Genomic DNA, 12,450 nt, shown 5'->3' on the forward strand with positions numbered 1-12,450 from the left:
TTTTTCTGAGAAATAAGCACAAAGACCAGCAACCATTTTGTGAAACTACCTGGAGTGAGTAGGAGAGGCCTGGGTTGGAATGGCAAAAAGAAAAACAAAGACAGAAAAAAAGTCTTCTTAGACCAGAAATCTCCCTTAAGAAATTACCCTTCCCCAGCCCACCATACCGTGGCAATGTTTATCTCCTGCTATGTGAATGTCACGATTGACGAGAGCAGTGTCAGACTTTATTGGAAAAACCACATATTTGCAGTGAGATAGAAATCACCGCTCTTCTGTTAACATTTATTCTGTGCTATGATATAATTTCAGCAAACAGGATATCAACATTGAGTGTATTAATTTTTTCAAACTATACTCCTTGCTTTACACTGAGGTGGTGGTAAACATGCAAGGCATGCCCCTTAGCCTAAGGAAGCTGACTGAGACATTAGAGGAAGAGGATGAAAACAAAGGAAGGTACTAGGTAATAGTAACAGTTCTCTTTCCTCTATCAGAGCCCAGGGCTTAGCTCTCTTCCTTGATCAAGGCCATTCTTTTCAGAGTTTGAAGGCAAAAGCAGGTCTCAAAGTGACAGTTGATGTGAACTGGTTGTCTCAGCCTGGAGCCAAGTTTCTGAAAAGCAGCTTTGGAAGCCTCATGTGAAAAAGCTGGCTTGAGGAAACTTGCCATTCATTCAAGGTGGGCTGTGGGCCATTCAAGTAAGACCTCCCCTTAATGCACGTGTGATCCATCAAAGGCTACTATTTATTGACACTCCAAACAGTAACACCTCAATGGGAACCAGGTTTTCCTATTAATGGGCCTCATGTATTTTCCACAAACCACTGAGGTCTATGGGTGAAATAGAGTGGAGGAAAGAGGTGTGGGTGTGTGCTGGGGGATGGGGAGGTAGGAGCGGGGAAAGAGACGAAGATTGGTGGGGGTGGGGTGCTTAAAGGTCCACAGAGTAGTGCAGTAATGAGAATCTTGATGGATTGATATAGGGCACCCCTGCACCTTGTGTCATTTACTTTTTACATGCCCCTAGATAACTACTGTGACTTGAAGTACCTGTCTTACAGAATTGATGGGAAAACGGAGATAATGCAGGTAATGGCTTAAGGCAGCAAGCACTCAGTAGGCATCAGCTCTTCTCCATCGACCTTTTAGAATAGCAGAAAGGAAGCACTGCTTAAGTTTTGCGAGCAGTTATTACCTTGAATTTCTTACAATCATTCAACACCTACTTATTGAGCACCTACTATGTGGTAGGTAGGCACCATGCTGTGATTCAGCAGTGTACAAGACACAGCCCACCTCATGGAGCACAGAGTTGATTGTAGATACTGTGGAACATATTAATTGTGGCTCTGGTCAGTGCTATTACAGAAAAGCATGAGATGCTAGGAATGCAGGGGAAGCACGATTTAAGAGGAAGTTACCAGAATCCTCAGGCCTCCATAAGCATCACTCTGTGGCAAAAGACTAAGGACACCACATAGTGAGACAGGAAGTAAAAAATAAAATAGAAACGGCATGACTAACTGGTAAAGAAAACCACATCTGCAACTAATAAGTGCTGACTGTTAAGTCCTATTTGTCCCATTGACCGTAGTTCACCCCATCAGTCTTTCACTTTTCCCCTGTCTGCCCAGCCCTTTTCTGCACTTGGAGCTCTTTAACGACTGTGATTGACTATCTCCCAGCCCCTGTGCCAGGGGGCTGCCCCAATTTGTTTTAAAAGAGTGCCATCTTCTGGCCAATTGGTGTTGTTTCCGTCTAGTGGAAATCCTGAAGTATTCAAGACAGCCTCGCTCTTGGGGAAACTAAGAAGCGTCACCTCCACCCAGAATTTCCTCCAACACATTTGCCTGCACTCGCTTACTTTGTTTTCAGTTGTGACATGGATCAATATTGATATCTAATATTTGCAGCCTTTCCTCTGCCCTAATCTCTCAGGAAGGTTTTTTTGTTAGAACTTCTTGGTTTTTCAGCCTCTGTTGTGTGCATCTGGGTAATGGGTGAAGAGAACATTGATGGGAGATGAGACAGGTGGAATTGCTTTCACCTTAGAAAGGGCAGGGAAGTAATCTGGGGAAAGCAGGAGAAGGGAGCTGGGGAGAGGAGAAAGTTTCAGAAAGGCAACTTGGGGCGGTGGAGGAGTGCAGCTGGAGAGAAGAAGGGGTTTTCTCTTTTGATTTTATTTTGCTTTAAGTTCTGGCATACATGTGCAGAACATGCAGGTTTGTTACATAGGTATACATGTGCCATGGTGGTTTTCTGCACCTATCAACCCGTCATCTAGGTTTTAAGCCCCGCATGCATTAGGTATTTGTCCTAATGCTCTCCGTCCTCTTGCCCCCTCGGGCCCTGGTGTGTGATGTTCCTCTCCCTGTGTCCATGTGTTCTCATTGTTCAACTCCCACTTATGAGTGAGAACATGCAGTGTTTGGTTTTCTGTTCCTGTGTTAGTTTGCTGAGAATGATGGGAGAAGAAGGGGTTTTCAAAAGCTGTTTTGACAACCTAAGGAGATAGAAGGAAAGAAGGAAGGCAGGAAGGCAGGAAGGCAGGAAGGAAGCTTCCTAAGTTTGGCTATGAGTTTTCTGGTATAGTAAATATTTACATTACTTTTAAGATTTGGGCGTCAAAATTGTGTTTCTTTTAGGCACTGTATAGTGCTGGGACCACCTTAGAGGTCCTCAGAGCACCCTAGGTTATTTGGGGCTGTACAAATTCAGAAAACATACACCTAATAGTGGCTGGCATCTGCAATGGTACTAAGTGTCCCATGGGTTCACTATATGGGATTTCAGTGGAACTAAACCTTGACAACTCCGTCTTCAGCAAGATCAACATCTAAGCTGGTAAACTGTGTACCTCGTGCCAGACATACACTAAATATGTAATACAGCTGGCAGTGAATTAGATTTACATCAAGAAAATGAGCAAAGGAGGTCTGTTTGCCTGGTGTCGTGTATTCATCTGGCTACTATAGACTATTCTGTCACATCAACTAGCAAACATGGAAGATGCAGGTATGAGGCCCCTAGATGGGTCCAACAAGGCAGCTGGTATTAGATGGGCCTTATATTTAGACTGTGTAGAGCTGGCCGGAGGATACATCTGAAAGGTAAGTCCACTGAGAGATGGGGCCAGTTCAGACAGGCCAAAGGGAGTGAGGGTAAGTCAGCTGCTCTCTCAAGCAGCCTGACCACCTTTGCTATATCAGCCATTTAAATTTTGTTGGCTGTATTAATGTCCGATTGCCCCTGTAGCAAAATGGCACAAGCTTAGTAGCTTAAAACAACACAAGCTTATTATTTTACAGTTCTGGAAGTCAAAAGTTCAAAATGAGTCTTACAGGGCTAAAATCAAGGTGTTAGCAAGAATGGTTCCTTCTGGAAGCTCCAAGGGAGAACTCATTCCTTGCCTCTTTCTGCTTCCAAAGGCTGCTGGCATTCCTTGGCTTGTGGCTGCATCACTCCAATCTCTTGTTTACATGGTTGCACTATCTCCTCCTCACTTTGAGCCTCCTGCCTCCCTCTTAAGAGAACCCTTGTGAGTACATTGGGCCCACGAGGATTATCTCCCTATTTTATAATCCTTAATCACATCTGCAAAGTCCCTTTGCCATGTAAGGTAACATATTCATTTGCCCCAGGGTTAGGACGTGGACATCTTCGGCCAGGCTATTATCTAGCCTACCACATGGGCCTCAAGATTTTTGAAAACCAAGAGTTAAATGCCACAATTGGTCTGTCCTCAAATCCCTGCTGTTCCAGGCACCTGCATTTGGAGCAGCAAGTAGAACTTTTAATGATTTAAAACCACATGGACTCTGCCCTGCTTCCACCAATGCCTACCCTCTTCCGTATCACACACACACCCCAATATAGCTTCTATCCAGCTTTGTCTTCTACAAAGCCTGAAAAGGCTTGCATCTGGGATCCTGAGAAGCAAATGTATTTGTCTTACACAAGCACAAAACTAGATTCCTAGTTTGTACCTTTAATAAACGACAGAAGAGAAATTTCTATTCTTTAACCCCAATAACTGAATTTCTTTCAGACTCTGCACACAACTGAATACTGGACTTTCACATGAACCTGCTCAAGCATCCCTTTAGATGGCCAAGCCCCAAAGCAAGAGTATCCTACCAGGCACTTGCCAACCATTGACTTCCCAAAAGATCGCCAGAAAACATGTCAATCAAGAAAAGCTAAGTTTATCAGACACATTGCATAAGGGAGAACATCATATTGACAGTCTTACTAGTGTCTCAAAGTGGAAAAATTGGGGGAGGGTTCACAGGGTTTTCCATTTGGGGGTTGTTTTTAAGGCAGATCTTGCAAGGCAAAAAACTGGTTGGAATTGGAAAAGTTTATGATAAAGTAGTTGTGGATTGGTAGGCAAAGTAAAGTGGTGTCTTAAAGCGAGTCTTGATGAGCAAGCTGTTGGTCTTGATAAATAATCTATTTTTGTTACTTCAAAGCTTTGTATTCCAGGAGCAAGTATTTCCTGGGACAAGTAGCCAAGTTATTTTGACTGGCTCAGTATTGTTTAGCTTAGGGACAGGAAAGTCTGTTGGTTTCAGCTTCCTACATTTAACACACAACTAGGAATACTTATTATTCCTAAAGGCACATTCTGATTTCTTAGCCCTAAGAACTGTCTTTAGAAACAGATACTTTGTGAAGTCACCCTCTTTTGTAGGAAAGCGTAAATGTTGAAAGCTCAGGTTTCTGGAGCCGGCTAGGCCTGGGTTTGAATCTTGGTATTGAACATGCATTTTCTTATCTGTTAAATGGAGCTAGCTGTTCAGTTGTTCTGGGCGTTCAATAGGATCACATAAGTGAAGTTGTTACAGTACTAACAATAAATGATAGCTTTAAAAAAATCAAGGATCCCTTTGTGGTCTACTATGATTCCTACTTCAAAAATACATCTCAAATTATTTTTCTCCACTAGTAACTCCTCTCTGGTTAGTCATCTCTTGCTAAAATACCCTGGTTTCCCTTTTACTGCACCACCCGAGCAGCCCAAGTAGATCTTTTAAAACTGCAAATCTGACCCTGTCAGTCCAGACTCAAGCCCCTTCAATAGCTGCTCAATGCACTTTGGATATGACGCACTGTGGCTCCCAAGGCCTTGCATGCTCTTTTTTCTGCCTGTTTCCCTACCCTCGCCTCTGGTCACTCCACTCTCCCTCAGAACCTTCCAGCCATCTAGTTCTCATAAATCCTCAGATATATCCAGTTCTTTTCTGTCTTGGTTCCCTCTCCATGGAAGGTTCTTTTCTCCATTCTTCAGTTGGCTAAATCCTTTAGGTTATTTCCCAAAGGATGAAATAGCACTTCCTCAGAGATGCACTTCCCGAGAACCCCTCCCTGACAATTAATTCTCCATTATAATCTCTTATCACTGCTTTAAAAAAATTATTTTCCACAAGTGATTCGGGTACAGGTGGTATTTGGTTACATGAGTAAGTTCTTTAGTGGAGATCTGTGAGATCCTGATGCACCCATCACTCAAGCAGTATACGCTGCACAATATTTGTTGTCTTTTGTCCCTTGCCTCCCTCCCACTCTTCCCCGCCAAGTCCCCAAAGTCCATTGTATCATTCTTATGCCTTTGTGTCCTCATAGCTTAGCTCTCACATATCAGGGAGAACATATGATGTTTGGTTTTCCATTCCTGAGTTACTTCACAAAAGAAGATATACAAATGGCCAACAAACCTATGAAAGAATGCTCTCATCACTGCTTTTGTTTTCCCTCCATAAAGATTCGCAATTACATATTTTTTGAAATGCTTGTTTAATGTTTCCCTAAATGACAGACCCCACCACAAATGGGTTGCATCTACGTAGAGATCTGGAGGCCATCAGTTCTCCAGTCAGAGGAACAGGAAGTTGGGTGGCCACAACCCCTAAGCTACTAGCTTCTATGCATTCAGTAACTGTATCCATTTACCCAGTGTGCCAAAACAAATGCAATCAATTTTTTTTTTTCTGTGTGATGTGATGTGAAAAACGTTGGCAAGCACTGCCTTATGCCAGTATTTTTGGTATAGATAGAGAGATAAGCAAGCAGGGATCAAGGATCCAGGTTTTACTACGAAACATCACTTGCATGAGAAAAAGTAAAACCCACTGTCATTTCCCAGGACCGCAATTTCATATGGTGCCCAGTATCATAATGGTAATGACATACCTTCAAACATATCCAACTACAAATTCAGGTTTTCTCCTCTTTAATTATTTCACTTCCATTGTAACATGCCCTCAAAAGAATGAATTTAAATGAGCCAATTAGTAACCAAAGGTCAGTCTGGAAGAAATAATTGACAGAACCAGTCCTCAGATCTCACCAGGGCTCCTTGGATTTAAATTGGAATCCAAGAGAGAAGCATTTATTCATTATTTATTTCATCCGATCATTTATGACAAGCCTGGCCTCTCGGGGAAGCTGGATATCTGGTTGAAGTGCAAAATTAACAAATTAAAATTAACAAGCACAGAAAAGAAAAAAAAATCCAGTCTCACTCCAGCTTACTCCAAGGGCTAGGACTGACACTGGGTGTACCCAGGAAGGGTGCTCTTGGCTTCTCAGGGTTGGGCTAACCTTCTCCCCACCCCCACACATGAATCCATGGTAAAAATTTCCGATTAGGTAAAGAGAGAAGACAGTATTGGGATAATGGAAGCGTCGTTTGGCATCAGGTGGGTGCTTTTGAGCACTCAGCAGATCACATCCTTCACGTCTCGGCATCGAGGGAAATGAGGGTTCTGCACAGCAGTCACTCTGAGACAGGGAGAAGGGGCCCATGTATGGCACAATGCCCTCTCCTGGGACAGACTCAATATGGTGGGGTGGCCAGGGTGAGCAAAGGGAAACAACAGCCTTAGTGGTCAGGAAACAGAGGAGAAGATGGGCTTGCCACACAAGGACTTAGCCATCCTCAGTCTGGGTTTCAGGCAAACAGATCCAGGATTTCTTGGTGGGGATGGGTTGGCAGAGGATAATTGCAGGAAATCTAGGAAAGACACACTTTTAGGCTCAGACAGGAGAGCCCTACACATAAGGAGCAGAGGATAAGGAATTGCTAATGGCTACTGGGCATGGAGCCTTGGTCCTGTACCCTGAGGCAGACCCATCTCTGTGAGAGGATGGGATCTGAGATCTAGTGTGAGGCCTGTGGTCTGCACTGGGCACCTTAACTACTGAGTTTTCATCACAGATCCCTTTGGGGCAGGGATATGGCTGGCACCCAGGTGCTGCTGATGTCTTGCTCCCTGGTTGAATATGACATTTTGCAAGCCTGCTGAATACTGGGCCCTTGAATCCACCTGGATTAGCCTCTGCAGAACCTTGATTGAATAATCTGCCAGCAACACTGGGACCCTGCTGCTCTTCCCCACCGGCCTATCTGGGTCACCCTACTAAGCTGGGCATATGGCGTTTTTGGCACTGCCAGCCTGAATGGGTTGGGGTGGAGAAAGAGCCTCACTGGACCCAGGTGACTCTCCTCTCCTTGGCTTCTCGAAGAAGGAAATTCTGGAGCTGAGTGGCTAAAGACAAAATGTAGAAACTCTCCAGGCTGACAACAGGGTAGGACACCTAAGGCAGAGGGAGTAGCACTTCCCGCAGGTACAAGCCCCAGGGGAAGGTTCTTGGGCCATAGTCTGCTGGGTGGACCAAGGGCCTATAGAAATTATCGCAGCCTTCCCCACTTTCCTATCTTTATTCTAGTTTTTTCACCCATCCACTTTTTCATAGAGCCCTTTCAAATAGGGAACCCAACCTTCTGAGGTCAAGCTATGAAAAGCGTCATTTTAGCATGCCTGCTGACCCCTGGGAAGCACTGGACATATTTGGAGTCCTCTTCTTACCATCAGCAGGATCTTGAAAAAGGAGGCAGTCACCCACTGAAAGCACTCCAGAGGAAATCAAGGAGAAACATGAGGAAGAGCTGACATTAAGGAGGCTGGCAGAAAGAAGAGCTCAGAGGGTGATGGGGAAGGAACAATCATTGAGTCTCCCAACATCCTGAAGTCACCTTGTGCTGGTGTTGCCCAGAATTTCATCTTTGGAGTAGGCATTTTCCCTGAGTTGACCACAATTTGATAAAGCTTATTTACACTAAAGTGAGACGTGCCAGGAATCCATTTGGTGGGCCAAAGGTGTATTTTGATAGACCCCAGTCTAAGAGGATTTCTGATGTAACATTTCAGACAGTGCGATAAAATGAAACAAAAACATTTTCAGGCCTTGGTCAATGGGTCTTTGCTGGAGTCCCTCAGATTCCCTACCTAGACAGCAGTTGGCCTTCCCTGTGCCCACCTGCTTGTCCACCTTCTCCTCATCCACTTACTGTTCACACACCATCTCCTTTTGTTTTGTTTTGTTAACTTGGTGTTTAAATGTGTTGCTGGATGTTGTCTCAAATTCTCTGGGAAGTAGCAGACGATAAGCAAATACATAAATACAGCAGCAGATTGTTTGACCAGGTGTCCAAACACCAGAAATATGAAACCTAGATGTTTTTAAAAGATTTTAAAACAATTATTACTCACTTTTTTACATCAGCTTGCTATAATCACTGAAAAGCTGCAATAATGGAGATTATAATGAATGATTACAGCAAAATCACTGTAATCTGAGTACATAATTTGTCATAGCTCTTAGATATATATTTCTTTTGGGGATCACTGCTGTTTGTAATTGAGTAAATAGATATTGAACATTTCACATTTAATGGTTGGATGTCTCGAGGCTCATCTTCAAATATTGCTCTGTTTACGCTCAATCCCACAGCTTCCCAACCCCAACTTCTCCCTGGAACTCTAATGTACATAGTCAAAAGCCTACTCAACACCTCCACCCGATCTTCATGGATCTCCATGGATCCATATCTTTATTACTCTAGACCAAGCCACCAGAGTCTCTGGCCTGGACAACTAACTTTCCAGGCCTCCTAGATAGTCTACTGCTTTCACTCTTACCACACAGAAGCCTGCTTTCCACATCACTAAGTGTCTCACAGGGTGGAATTTCCAGGAAGCAGACTCTATGATGGAGATTTGCATCCAAGAAGCTTATTGGAATGTGCCCTTGGGATCAATACCTGCAAAGGAGTGAGGGAAGCAAATTGGGCAGAGGATGAAGCAGAACTCTGAAGCAATTGCAATAAAGGTTTTAGCTGATTCCACGGGGAGGTCTGGAACTAAAATACTTCTTTGTACCCACTCATTGGATTTCGACTACTCCTAGGAAGGGGCATGCTTTGGGGCAGGGGGTTTCCTTCAGCCCACTGAAAGGGACACAGCTATGAGCTGTCAGCCTCCCAACTTCGAGCAGCTGCGTGAATGAGTGCATCATTTCCAAAGGAAGATTTGAGTAGCACACTACAGTATCCACGACAGACTAATTCTTGTAAAAATTTACCAGACTGTCTACTACCTTACTAGAAACACTCCAGTGAATTGTCGTCACACTTAGAATAAAAGCCGAACCCTTTCCTGTGGCCTAAGACTTCCTACATGATCTGGCCCCTGTCTATCTCTCCAACCTCATTTTCTAGCATTAATTTTTGTTACTGTTGCTCCTGCCATACTGGCTCTTTTGCTATTCCTTTAATACTCCAATCATACTCTCACCTCTGGGACTTGCAATTGCTATTTCCCCTGCAAGTAGCATCATGGCTCTTTTTTTACTTCATTTAGGTCTCAGTTTAGTAAAAGTCACTTTCTCGGTAAGGCCTAACCTGACCACTCAATCTGCTATAGCCATCCCCTGCCACCACATCATTCTTTATCCCCTTTCCTTGCTTACTTTTTCTTGATGATGGTTTTCATCACCTGAAAGTATAGGTTACACCATTTATTTATTTATTATTTATTTATTTATTTATCATCTCTCCATTAGAATTTAAGTTCCATGAGGGAAGGGAGTTTCTCAGTTTTGTTCACAACTATACTCCCAACACCTACAAAAATACCTGAAATAGAAAGGGTATTCAATATATATTTGTTGAGTTATTGTTGAATGGTTATCATTCTTTAATCCTTATAATGGAACAGGCAAAAGATTGTATCCAGAAGATATTGGGGCCATATTGAGTGGTAGAAGCAAATAAAAATATTTTTGGAAAGAAAATACCTAAGTTTTGGAGATGGCAATAATTTAGAAAGATCAGGTGCTAGGGATTCTGGATAAGTAGTCTTATAAGGCTGACCCAGGGAGTAGAGACAGTGAAGAGAACACTCACAGGTTTAGAGCAACTCTCATCTGGGTTTGAAGCCCATCTATACCTCTTACTGGTTATGGGACCTTTGCCTTGTCTCTGAGACTCAGACTCCTTATGTGTAAAATGGAAGTGATGGGAGTGGAATCAGGATAAAATAAGATGATGTACAGCATCTTGTACTTAATATTTAATAAAAGTAGCTGTTTTTATAATAATATAATTAATGATAAGCATTATTGTTATCCAAAGGCAGTCTTATAAGAAGGTCTTAAAATTGTGTCAAGTGACGTGGATCTTTTAGGATGTTTTGGACTGTAACAGAAAGCCTGTATTCGAAATGGTTGAATTTATTTCTCATATGACCAGACTTCCTAAAATTTGGTAGGCTGGGAGAAGGGTATATAGCAGGGCTGATGTCTGATTTCTTTGTAACTTTTTTGGCCTCAACCTTCTCTGTGTATGGACCTCATCCTTGGCCTGGAAGTTAGATGGCTGCAGCAATTATAAATGTCACATCCAGATACTTGTAACATACCAAAGAAGATAGAATGTGTCTGTTTTCTTATGTGTCTATTTTTAAGAGTGAGGAACTCTTTTCCACAAGCTCCAGCTGGCCCCCTAAGAAGACTTCTCCTTATGGTCATTGGCCAGAATTGCATAACATACACCAGTAAGCCTGGGTATGTTTATTTTTTCTTTTTTTCTTTTTTTTTTTTGTCAACCATTGACAAAATAAAATAGGACCACCATGATTGCCTTAGGCTAACCAGTACCCACGTCTTTGGACTGGCAATGTGGCCAGCCCACCTTTTCTGAAGTACAGTAGTGTGTAAATAGCTGAACAAAATCAAGGTTCTATGTTGAAGGAGGTGGAAGATTGGGTATTGAGTAAGTCTAGTACCCAACATTCTATCCTAACTTTTGGCTCAAAAAGAGATGGCCAGTGCCAATGAGAATAGTCTATAATACTTACCTCTTCCTCTGTGAACCCTACTCCTATACTGCTCCCTTCTGTGGTAGGTTTAACTGCCTACATTGTCCTTTGCTTAAAGCAATGCCTGTGGCATTGGGCACCTAAAAGAAAGGGGGCTCAGCTTGCATGGAGAGGGCATGGAGGGAATTGGCAGGGAGGCTCTTATATTATTTAAGGACATATACTTTATGTACTGTTTTTCACATTTAGCAGGCAGCTTTTAGAAGATGTTATTTTGAAGACAATCCCGCCCTTAGAGTGCTTCCAAAACATCAGGATGCATAGCCCAAAGGACCACCAGCCCCATCGAACTTTGGGCTCCAAAGGGAATTATATTTACCCAAAGTAGGCTTGACCAGTAGACCAAAGACCTGAGCATTTGGCAGCACTGGAGATAGAAGAGTAAAAGAACAGGTAGAGCACAAAACAAGGCCAGAGAAGATGGACGAGTTGTGGGGATGAGGAATTTATGGCCCAAGACAGCCTTCACTCTCTTCTGAAACAGCTGGAGGTCTTCTTCCCACTGCTCCCACACAACTCCAGGACTTTCTCCATAATTTGCTATAACCCAGGGAATATTCTGGTATTGAAAACATTTTGACAGCAGGCTAGGGGGAAGAAAATATAATGCAATGAAATGGCCTGGAGGTAAGAGAGATATGCAAATTCAAGAGCAAAAGTTCAGTGCCACTCAGCATTTTGCCTGGCAGGGAAATGGATTTTCAAGGAGAATAAAGTGAACCAGAGTGGTTAAGCAAGAAATGGTTGGGGATTAGAGATGTAAAGAAAGGTAAAAGAAGAGTCCAAAGTGGTCAGGGTTGGAGGCCAGGGGCTGAGATGTCAGTCTGCTGGAGTGGTATATGACTTGTTAGTAACTTGTCACGTGGTCTTAGCAGAAATGACAACAGCAATTACATCAGAAAGTAGCAGTCCAGGGTAACTGCAGGATCTGATTAGATCAGTTATTTCTAATACTGGAGCTTGGCTTCTAGTGTCCACAGGCTGAAATGTCATTAAGATCACTCGCCAGGAGGATTTTCAAGTCAGATGATTCCTCATGAGCACTTAAACAAATTAACGGGAAACAAACAACAACAAAAAACCCACCAACACATTTCACCAAGTTGTCTACACATTCCCCTAGAGTCCAGAACATTCTAGATTATTCTATTTGGTTGCGAGATTGACTCCATTATTGAAATGAGGAGTGGGTGAGAAAACTACCATTGCTTTCAAATAGGACCTG

Source organism: Hylobates moloch, unplaced genomic scaffold, assembly GCF_009828535.3.
Source record: "Hylobates moloch isolate HMO894 unplaced genomic scaffold, HMol_V3 SCAFFOLD_7, whole genome shotgun sequence".
NCBI lineage: Eukaryota > Metazoa > Chordata > Mammalia > Primates > Hylobatidae > Hylobates > Hylobates moloch.